Genomic DNA, 11,914 nt, shown 5'->3' with positions numbered 1-11,914 from the left:
GTAAAGTTTTTACAATGCTTTTGGCACATCTTCTGGATGATGATCTGAAAACCTAAAAAACCGTAAAGAAAGTAGAGTATTCATGTTAATAAACACAACCTAAGTAAAGCTATGTTTAATATTAAGTAAAGTTATGTGATCAATTTGATGAGTTATAAAGATGAGAAAACATATATGGACACCATGAAAGTTGTTCGACAAAGTATCTTCATACGGTTATTAATTTGAAACAATAATTTTTTTTTCATTAAGTAAATTAACACTTGTTTCAATTGTATTTTTATATGGTGTAGTTATATGGTATTAAAATTTAGGAGTTCAAATATCTCTCCTCTTAAGACATATACAACCCTTAAATATATCGAAGAGTCATTTAAAAGTAATTCCAATTAATAAAAATATACACAATGCTTAAATATATTGAAAAGTTATTTAAAATTAATTCCAATTAAAAAAAGAAGAATTTTCATAATATAAAGTGATATTATAATTTTTTATTTCTACATACAAATGTGGACAAATATGACTGGAATTTTAATGTCTGTTTATGTTATATTTATTTTTCTTTTCATATGTATCATTATGGCGGAAGGTAAGTTCATTTTCTAAAAAAATAACTTTTTTTTTATTTTATTCACAAGTTTTATTCTATATTATTAACATTTTTTATTTGACATTACAGATACTTATGTTTGCGTAGATGATGAAGACTGTCCTGACTCATGTCCTCCATTTACAATTCCAAAGTGCATAAAGATGATTTGTGAGTGTAAGTTCAAGGGATTGGATCCAAATGTATAAATTATTTTAAACTAATAATAAAGGACATTATGGTAAATTAAAAATAAAGGATTATTCTAGTGTGAAGTTGTTCACTATCTTAAATGGTTGTCTTCTAGTGTTTTGCTTACAATTTTGTAAATCATACTAAATACAATTAAAAAATGGCATACTCCTTCCAATCTAGCAAATGCCTATGGCCTAATCTACATAAGTTCAGGTCTCGTCAGAAAAATTTTTAAACAAAAAAGATCTAATATTTTTTATAAAAGCCTATTTATTTAAAAAGGTTGGGTTAAGACAATAATTTTTTTCGTCAAATACATATATTTTGAATATTTAATTACAAAATTATTTTTAACATAAATATATATATATATATATATATATATATATATATATATATATATATATATATATATATATATATATATATATATATATATATATATATATATATATATATATATATATATAGGAGACGACTCAAGTGAGAACACTTGGTTATTTTGAGAAATGAGAACAATGAATCACGATCATTAAATTTTGAAAGTTACTTTGCAATTTATAGATATATAACACTATGAAAAATACTCTTAATTCTGAAAGTTATTTTGCAAGGATTATTTTAAAATCCCCCTTAAATTACTTTACAATATAAGTTTACACATCTTATATCAATATCTTATATCGATTAGAATAATTGTATAATTGATTATGGAGTGAACTCGTCATATATCTATTAGGAAGTCTCTTAATAAATCTGGCTCTGGATTTTCTTTTTAAAAAAGTTAGGTTAAAATTGTAGCTCTGTCTGACAAATAGGTATAATAGATTTTTGATGATGACAAAGGAAATAAAGCAGGATTATCATGAGTATCATCAAGAAAGAAAAATATTGAAGTAAGTTAAAAAACAAGGAGGTTATGATGTTTCACACAAGAGAATCAATTGTTAAGAACAAACTTAAACACTACTATAAAAAATACATTTCACCTCAAGTGTGAAATATATTTAACCTCGGATAAAGAAGCGTGGTAACGAAGTGCTTCATGAAAAGCTGCCACTTTACCCTCCAAATTTTCAAAAACTGAAGTGTAAAGTTATTTACACATGGATTCAAACCCCAACATCCGCATAGATTTTTTTTGTAAAAAAAAACTCTTATATTGTGTACACATAATATTAATAAATTAATTTGTTTACAAACTATATTGTTTATTTAAAATATTAATTTGTCAGTGAAGATAAAATTATGGATCTTTAAATCACTGAATTTTGGAGAAGATCAAATTGAGTGCCAGGATATTTTCAGTTGTTTTTGCTTGCATTTTTTTTTTATATAAAACATAAAAAAGGGTTAGATAATTAAATGATTTTCTGCTCAAATAAATACTTATGAACACAAACCTTAAACTCAAATAATTTTTTGTTCTTGCAATCCGTCATAGAATTTTTTTTTTATGGCAAATGCTTTCACAAAAAGAGAATAAGATTTATAGTGGTGGATGTAGATAGTTTCAAGTAGGGGTGGCAAAATGGATGGATTGGATGGATATGGATTGGATTGTTAATGGATGGATCAAAACAATCCATTAATCCATTAACAATCCACTAACATAACCTTTAAAAAATCCAATCCAATCCATCCATTAAAAATATAATCCAACCAATCCATCCATTAAAAATTTTCAATGGATGGATATCCATCCATCCATAATTTTAATTTAAACATTTTAATTAAAATTTTCTTATAAAAAAATAAAATTTCACAAAAAATACATTTTATAATTACAAAAAAATAATTCTCACTTCTCTCCTTATCGGTATTTTCCCTTGTTTTAGTTACTTATGTTCCCTTTCAATTTTATTCTTTTTAGTCATAATTAAGGCGAATACTATTAAAAATGATTAAATCGCTTTTTTTTTTTTAAATTTTATAGTCATAATCTGCTATTTTAATTATTTCAAGATCATAATTCAATTTTGGTATAATCCTCTATGAGTCTGCAATTTTGATCATAAATTAATCTGCCATTTTACAACATATTCTATCAAACGGATTTTTACCATTTGCACAATGATGACGTTAAATGATTTCATAAAATTCTAAATTGTAGAATTCTTATGGTAAAATAGAATACTAATACGTAATTAGTTTCACTTAAATATATTAAATTAATAAAAATAAAACAAAATTACTGTCAAATTTTGTTTTGTTTTTATAATCATGGTCAAATTTACTCAAATTTACCTTTATCTTTAATTAACTAGTTTAATTTAATTGCTACTGATTATGACATTTAGTCTACTAAAGAAATTAATAAGGTTAATTTAGCCTTAATCTTAATTTTTTTCTTATAATATACAATATGCCAAATATGTATATTTCTAATTATAATTATGTGACTCCATCTTCTAATAAGAAACAGAATATAAATAAATATCAAAACAATAAAAAGAAAATCTAATTTAGACTTTGCTTAAATTATGAGAAAATTACGGACATTATTTATCATTTGTTTTTGGGTGATATTCTACTTAGGTTAATTAACGGTAGTTTTCTATTGATTAAATAATTTAACCTGTAAATGATTTAAGTATAGGAAAAATAGACAGAGGGAGGGGCAAAGAGAGAAAAAGGGAAAGAGATTTTTCATGTGTCTTTTATAATAAAAATAATTAATAGTGAGAAATTTTCAAAAAAAATATTTTTTGTCAATTTAAAATATAAAATAAAGTTCTGTAAAATTGATGTTAATTTTTGTAAAAAAAAGTTATTAATTAAACATAATCCATTGGATTTCTAAAATGAGATGGATGGATTGGATCCATCCATATGATTAAATGGATGGATTGGATCCAATCCATTAAGTATTATTTTGTTTGAGGGATGGATTGGATGGATTAATTTTTGGATGGATTGGATGGATATTGGTTAAATGGATTTTATTGCCACCCCTAGTTTCAAGTACTTAATGATGTTTCAATATCAAATTTTGATATTCGAAATGCTATTATAATGGAAATTTTATGCTTCACGCAGATTAAAAATGGTTGTGTCTTGAGCGTAGTTACTCGTTAAATGGATGACAAAAATTTGCTTAAGGATGGTGAATATCTTCAATAAACACACTAATTATCCTCTCGATTATAGCATAAGCCGAAATAAAAAAAATTTACCCCTCAGTTTCAACCAAAAACGGGGTGAATAAATTTTTGTTAAGGATACTTCTCCACATTCTTTTGAGGGTTATTCTACACATTAAATCCTATAATTTCTCTTTTGAGATTTATTTCATGCACATATTAAAAAAAAAAAGTTCTACTAACCACCGAGTCTTTTATATTTATATGATCATTTTGATGAGTTATAAAGACATACACAACACTTAAATATAGAGAAGAGTAATTTCAATAAAATAAAATAAAAATAAGAGGTTTTCACATTATAAATTGAATTTATGATTTTCTATTTTTGCAAGCAAATATGAACAAATATGGCTGGAATTTTAAAGTTTATTTATGTCATATTTATTTTTCTTTTCATATATATCAGTATGGCGGAAGGTAAGTTCACTTTCTAAAGAATTAATTTTTTTTCTTTATCTTATTCACAAGTTTTATTCTATATTATTAAGATTTTTGTTATTTGACATTTTGCCTAGTTGATGAAGATTGTTCTATATCTATTTGTATGCGATTTAAAATTCCAAAATGCATAAATTTGTTTTGCTATTGTGTGTCAAGGTCCAAGGGGTAGGCTAGCTAGGCAATTGCCTAGGATTTCAAATATTTTTTACAAATTAACAATGTAGTGTTAATGTTCACATGTTCTTTCTATGTGAGTTTTATTCCGTTATTATTTTATTGTAATTTTAATTCTCTAATAAACCTGCTCCATTTAGTTAGGACTCTTGTTTTACCTTTATTTTATAAAAAAAAATTAATATTATTTATTTATCTTTAAGAATATACTATTATTACATTGATAAAAAATAATACACTATTACTAATACTTAATTAAATAAAGAGATATGATTTTTTAATCTATATTTTTTGAATCAAAAGAATAACTTTATTGAGATTCAAAAAAAACTATTACAGCTCAAGTGATCATATCAGATCCAACAATACTTGAAGCACAGACTAAACAAAACAACCTACTAGCAAAAGCCTACTCAACTGAGGTCTAAGTTTCCTATTTTTCCAACATCTATAAACTACAGCATCTATGATGTTAGAGATACACTGATGTATGCTCATAAAAAGGGACTCGAACATACTAAGAATCCTCAGCCGCCCACTCATCACAAAAACACATGTTACATAGCCACTAGTAGAGCTGCCAACAAGGTTTGTATAGAAATTAATGACTTCCTTTTCAATTTGCTCCTGGCTATGTAACATGTTACCGTCCTTATCCTTTATCACACTTATATAAGCACTATTGAATTTTCTTTTTAAAGTGGCATGAAAGAAAGCATTGTTGGTGTCTCCAAGCTTTATCCAATCGACCTTAGCTCTTTGCCTCAACATATCTTCCTCTACAGTTGACAGATGCATGACTTTCTGCATACAAACCTTCACTGTGTTGATTGTTGTAGTGTCCATCCTGTCATTTATGAGGTTTTCCCGGGATTTGTCAAGATCCTCTCTAGCTTTTTCCAGCTGCTTAGTAATCCCTTGGAAAGGTTTACTTCTCACCTTTATGACTCCTTGTAATCTCTGCAACTTTTTCCAAACTCTATACATTGGTTTCCCTTGAATAGGTTGGTTCCAACTATTCTCTACTACCTCAAGAAAACCCTCAGTCTTTACCACAAGATTAAGAAACTTGAAACTTTTTCTAATTCTCTTTTGACTGACCGTTTTCTAAACCCAGAGAAGGGCATGATCTGAGATCCCAAGATGCCTAACTTGCAGCTTTGTGTTCTGATTTGTTATATGCCACATGGTGTTTCCAATCAGCCTATCAATTATAGAGTAAATGGCATGGTTTCTTTGGTGATTAGACCAAGTAAAGTGATCCCCAACACTCTCTTTTTCAATCAAACCCACTCTAGTCATCATGTCCACAAGCCCCCTATATTCTTTTTCCATAACTAGATTACCCCCTAACCCTGTCCTTTGTAGTCATCACATTATTAAAATCTCCTATAAGAAACCATGGTTCATTGATACTACCAATTATTTGCTCTATATCCTTCCACAATTTATGCCTTTTCTCAAGAGTATTATGTGCATAAATAGCAGTGCACCACATCTGTAGCACTCCCTGAGCAGAGTAAATTCCTGTGTGAATCAATTGGTCTGTACTAGATACTTCCTTTACTTGGACTTTACTGTTATTCTATAAGACCCAAATTCTCTCATTTTCATGATTTTTGTAATTATCAATGAAAAACCATTGGTGTCCAAGTTTATTCCTAATATCATTAGCTTTATTCTTCTTAACTCTAGTTTCTAATAGAATGTAAATAGCAGGGTTGATGTTCCTCAGCCGATTAGCTACCTCCCTATTCTTCCCTGCTTTATTCAGACTACACACATTCCAAGATATTATCATGGCACAGATTCTACTGCCCCCACAGAACCATCTCCAGTCCCGAGGGCATTAAATCCATTGCTACAAGGTACTTCATTAGCCTGTTCTCCATCAGGGAAAACGACTCTTCCTTTAAGTCTCCTATTGCTAACAACTGCAGTCCAGGGATCACTAATATTTTCAATAGGAATGTTTGGTGTCCTTACCTCTGTTGTGGAGCTACCTTCTCTTGTACTTCCATCAGCTGTGGTGCTACCTTCTCTAGTGTTCACCTCTGTTGTGGTCCTATCTTCCTTAGCTTTCAGAGGTTTCCATTTCTTTTGTATTTTTGGTTTCTCCTTTTCACACTGGTGTCCCACCTTTTGGCATATGTCACAGAATTTGGGTTTCCATTCAAATTCAATTGGTTGATTGAACTTATTCCCTTCACAATCTTTAATTGTTATGCTCTCCTTTTGCTTCTTGGTGATGTCAATTTCCACTAGTATTCGAGCATATGAAATCCTCAATTTGTTTGTTGTACACTCATCTATGAAGAGTGGTTTTCCAATCACACTCCCAATTTTTTCTAGGCTTGATGCCCCCCACATTTGCAAAGGAAGATTGAGAAGTTTGATCCATACCGGGATTGTTCTTATCATGTCTCTTTGAAAATTAAAACTGTGGACACCAATTTTTCAGTATCATTGGCATATTATGAATAGAGTAAGGTCCCCTCAATAGCACCACATCCTTCTCCTGATTGCTCTTGAATTTCATTAAGAAATAGCCATCATCGTGATAGAACAATTCTGGTAGTTGAATGAAATTCCAAGATCTACTCATGAACTGTTAGATAGCATTCATACTGAGGTCTTTTCCCAACACATACATGATTAGAGTGTTCTCCCAAAATTTAACTTCAGATTGCATATCTTCACCCTCAATCTCTACTTCAATTTCCCCTTCCACTATCTTCGGTGCTGAATAGCCAATCATTAGTCCATTAGCACGTAATCTATTTCCACTAATCATATCTACCCAGAGTCTTCTTTCAGTTGCATCCACGTTCTTCATCTTGTCATCTGTGTCTGATTCCCCATCTATGGTTTCACAATTGCCTTCTTCAATTTTCGTGTCCTCTTCCTGAGTAATCTTTGTTTCTATTCCTTTAGAGCTTGAACTCCCCTTATTCTCAGTAACCGTGGATGGTACCGCCGGTGAAGTTGCCTTATTCTTAGGCCGACTCCTCCCACGAGCCATTGTCGCAACCTAAACCCATCCCCCTTTCCTTCTTTTCCCACCCCGTCGTGGTCCCTAACCGTAGAGTTAGGAATTTAAACCAACAACAAGGATGGAAGCCGTCAGAAATAGGAGATGAAACCGTGCCGGAAACCTAGGGTTTTACGCCTAAAATCGCTTAACTCTATTTTTTAATCTATATTACTTATATAGCAATATATAACAATGTTAATTATCTTTGTAACTATTGCATATATCAAAACTATTTTTTTTTAAATAAATTGAAATTGATTAATTTTTATTTTGATATAAAAAAGAGACAACAAAAATTAAATGATTTGATTTTATTATAGGTTAATGAAATATATATTCAACTTAATTATTATAATAATTTAATAAATGTTTTGCATTTTAAACATTTATAAAGTAAAATTTTAATAAAAAATATAATTATTAATTTTTAAAAAAATATTAAACTTGCTTTAAATCTCAATATCTGTTGGGTCGGCCATATACTGAGTATAAATAAAATTATAACATAATTAATATGCCAAAATATGGTAAATGTTAACTTTTCATATGCTGAAAAAACTTGAAAGTGTAGAATATTATTAAAAATAATATTTTTATTTTAGAAAAGTGTATTAATTTTTTTAGGGCATCTCTCGGTTAAAGTTAGGTGGATGAATGACACTTCTTTGAAAGACTTGTTCCCGGATTTATACGGCATCTCTCGGTTAAAGTTTGTGTCGGTAGCGGCCATGGGTGGTTGGAGGGATGGTGTTTGGGTTTGGGGAGATTTCGGGTTGTCGATGTTAGAGGTGGGAGAGTTGGGTTTGGAGGTGTTTACGGTGATTTCTGGTAAACAACCGCTAGTCCTCCAAACTATAATAAATATGATTTGGTTACTTGCAGGATCGACTAGATTGATCCTAGGACACATAGTCAAGAAGATTGTTATCAATGTTTGTTCGAACCATATTCATTATTTGTCTTCTTCAATAAGCGTTGTTCGATTAACAGGACAAATAGTCTTGACAATCACTTTGTTACATATAAATGTGACTTCAACGAAGTGACATGACATAAAAAATTAAAAGGACAATTGAAACGTAAAGAATCTTAAACTGTAGAAATATAAAAGACTTTGAAAGTAAATAGCATGAAAGTAATTCGAAAGTAAATGACGTTAAAGTAAAGATGCAGAAACGTAAATGGCAAGAAGTAAACGAAATGCAGTAATTCTGAAAGATAAAAACAAAAAGATAATACACATGTATTAAAATGGTGGTGTCATACGTACATTTTCTCAGCGAACTCTTTCTCTTAACGCTTGATACTTGAGTAAATATGTGAGTGATTTGTACAAAATGAACACACAGAATCCTAACACTAAGACTCCTATTTATACTAGTTTCGACCTTAACGGTCCTATACTAATCTGCTGCCACGTTTCTCATCAGAACTTCCAGCGAAGCCATCTGTTGTTGAACGGTTACGAAACCGTCTTCGAATTTCAAATCTTCCCGCCTGAGTCCATCTTCGACGCGTGGCAGTGTATTAAACAAACACTACTAAAAAACATGCTAAGTAGTAATACTTGAATACATATTCTATGAATTTTGTCTAAGTCCCGAAGACATATGCTTTCATTAATCTTTCAGCGTTCACTTATCTTCATCGAACTTAGAAGTCTTTATTTTTCGAAGCATGACCATCAGTAGTCATTCTTTTACTTTTTAAGGGATGGCCATCAGTAACCATCTTTCCTTCGATTCTCAACTCCTTCGAAGGATAAACAACATAAAACGAAATCTTCAGCTAACAAATTGCCCCCAATAAATGCCTGTTTCGAGAATCAACAGAAATAGGCGTTTCTTGTCATTATAAGATTTCGTTTTTATGATCCTTGAAAGTTCCAAGACTGCTGACTAGCGTCATAATCACTGATAACACTGTTTCCGAAACGTCTTGTCATTTTCAAAGATGTCTTCTCATAACTTACATTCCCACGTTTTAACCTTACTTCCTGATCATTACTCCTACATACTAGGAGTGAAGCTAACTCATTCGACCGCCGTTGGATTAAATCACCAGCCGCCACGTGTCTCTCGGGCTTTACCCAAAAGATTTAAAAAGGTTTCCGTTAAACCTTTAAATACTTGATCTTGTGTCTCTATACCGCCTTTCATTCATCTTCTTCACCAAAAAAATTGAAACGTCTTCACTCTTTTTAGAATCTTGTTCTTTTAATCAAAAACATTTCTTCATGGCTTCATCTTCAAATGTTCTTCAACCCGCTTTGAAGCTCCAATCAACAACACGTTCTGGGGAACGAGAGTTCGTTCCAAACCCTAACACTGAAGAAATACGCGCTATTTACGCTTCCCAGGTAATCATTCCCTTTGAACTCTCTGAAAAAACTCTTGCCTTTATGGGTCCGTTACCGAGTGAAAGTATCCAATCTATGAATAAGTTTTTTCCTGCTTACTACAAGACTAGACCATTAGTTAGCAAAGTTAAGATAGATGAAGACGGTCGCTCTCCTTTAGGCAAATCTGCTAATATTGAGGAAACTTCAACCGCAATCCCTTTAGCTTTAAACAAAATTAGGTTAAACTATATGACCAATTCTGTAAAAGTGTTTAGGTCAATCCCTTTAGCCAAAGATCCTGACTTGTACTATGCTTGGCTAGAAAGGGTAGAGAAACAAAAAGGATCCTTCTAGAAAACATTAGGAATATACGATTTGATCCAACTGTCAAGAACGGGTTTAGAATACAACCAACCCATGTTAGTAGCAGCGGTTCATTTTTGGGATGCTTCTCACAACACCTTCCATCTCCCATGTGGAATGGTTACCCCCACGCTTTTCGACGTGGCCGCTATTACAGGACTTCGACCAACTGGTGAAACCTTCGACCCCAATGAAATGGATAATGACACTATTGGTTTTAACGATTCGCAAGTCACTTATACGACATTCATCCAGAAGCATCATATTACCACTGAAGCGACAGTATCTGATGAAGAGCATATTGCTTTTCTAGCATTATGGCTTTCACGATGTGCCTTCTGTTCAAGGTCTATTCAAGTTGCGAAAAGGTACCTTTGCATGGCTAATCAATTGCATGCTGGGAAAAAGCTCAACCTCAGCCAACTACTTCTAGGGTCTCTATATGAAAACCTTAGTGAAGCTGCAAACCTTACCAAGAATTTCAAATCTGGTAGTTTACTTTACGCTGGTCCTTTCTGGCTATTGCAACTGTGGCTTAATGCTACATTCGAAACTTATCTTCCCTTTCGAGGAGATGTCAATGAGGAGGATAGCATAATCAAAAATCGAACTATAGAGGGGACCAGGTTAGCTTACCTAACTCCAAAAGAAGAAATGGGAAAGCTTCATGAACATTTCCTGGCGTATTCGATGATGTTTGCTCGGCGTGACCAGTTCGATCCTTCTATGGCCCCATTTGTACACAGAACAATAGGTCCTGAATGGTTTACTCGAAAATTTCCACCAACATTTCAGGATCAACAAACCGAATCTATGGAAATTTGGGAAGCCTTTCTGACTCCAAGATTGTTTTCCCACCGTCTTCGACCATCAAAGGGTCAATGTATCCTCATGTGCTATCAACCGAATTTGGTCTCAAGACAATTTGGGCTAACTCAAATAACACCCAAGTGCTTATATGAGAAAAGGAACCATATGTGTTTCCACACTTTGTATTTGACTGAAGAGGAATGTGAACAAAAAATCGACAAATACGTTGACGTCACCAATCTTTCTCCTATTCCTTTTGAACCTTCTTTTTACTCTACACCAGATTTTCATCAATGGTGGACAGAGTATTATAGCTCTCAAATTTTTGATGCTGATAGCCTTGCTCAGGAACTAACTGCAGCTTTCAATGATGTGCAGGAGAACTTCCAAAAAGGTACTTCCACTCATATTAAAGAAATCCAAGCTTTTCAAAAATTCTTTGAAACTATCTATAGGCCTGATGATCTTAGTCGGACTGTTCGTGAGGCTGCAGTTACTTTGCGCGAAAAGTTTTTCGCCAAACTAAATAAGTTGAAATTGCCCTCGTATGTTCGACCAGAACTACGTTATGAAGTGGCTTTCAAACTCAATCCTCCAAAATTCCCCCCACTACCAAGTGCTGATTTTGGTGTGGCTCTAAGTCCTCCTTTCCCAGATTGGTTCGTGTGTGGGAATGCTCTCAAAATTCTTCAAGAGAGTACCAAAAAACGCGCTGAACGAGTGGTTCCGACTAAGCATACCTTGGATACTTTCAAAGGACATCTTCATATAGATCTTAAACATGTTCGTGTCTTGACTCCAATACCTGAAGGTCTGGA

At 32.1% G+C, this 11,914-nt stretch overlaps 1 long non-coding RNA gene across 1 annotated transcript; it reads left to right on the top strand.

Moving 5' to 3' along the window:
• The first annotated feature begins 464 nt into the window (after positions 1–464).
• Positions 465–867, top strand: LOC131642002 (uncharacterized). The gene is made up of 2 exons (XR_009295709.1): positions 465–592; positions 683–867. It is a non-coding gene; the product is annotated as an uncharacterized LOC131642002 (long non-coding RNA).
• The last annotated feature ends 11,047 nt before the right edge of the window (positions 868–11,914 follow it).

Source organism: Vicia villosa, unplaced genomic scaffold (assembly GCF_029867415.1).
Source record: "Vicia villosa cultivar HV-30 ecotype Madison, WI unplaced genomic scaffold, Vvil1.0 ctg.004358F_1_1, whole genome shotgun sequence".
Taxonomy (NCBI): Eukaryota; Viridiplantae; Streptophyta; class Magnoliopsida; order Fabales; family Fabaceae; genus Vicia; species Vicia villosa.
Note: the sequence above shows the minus strand (reverse complement) of the source record. Positions and strands in the feature narration are given on the sequence as shown.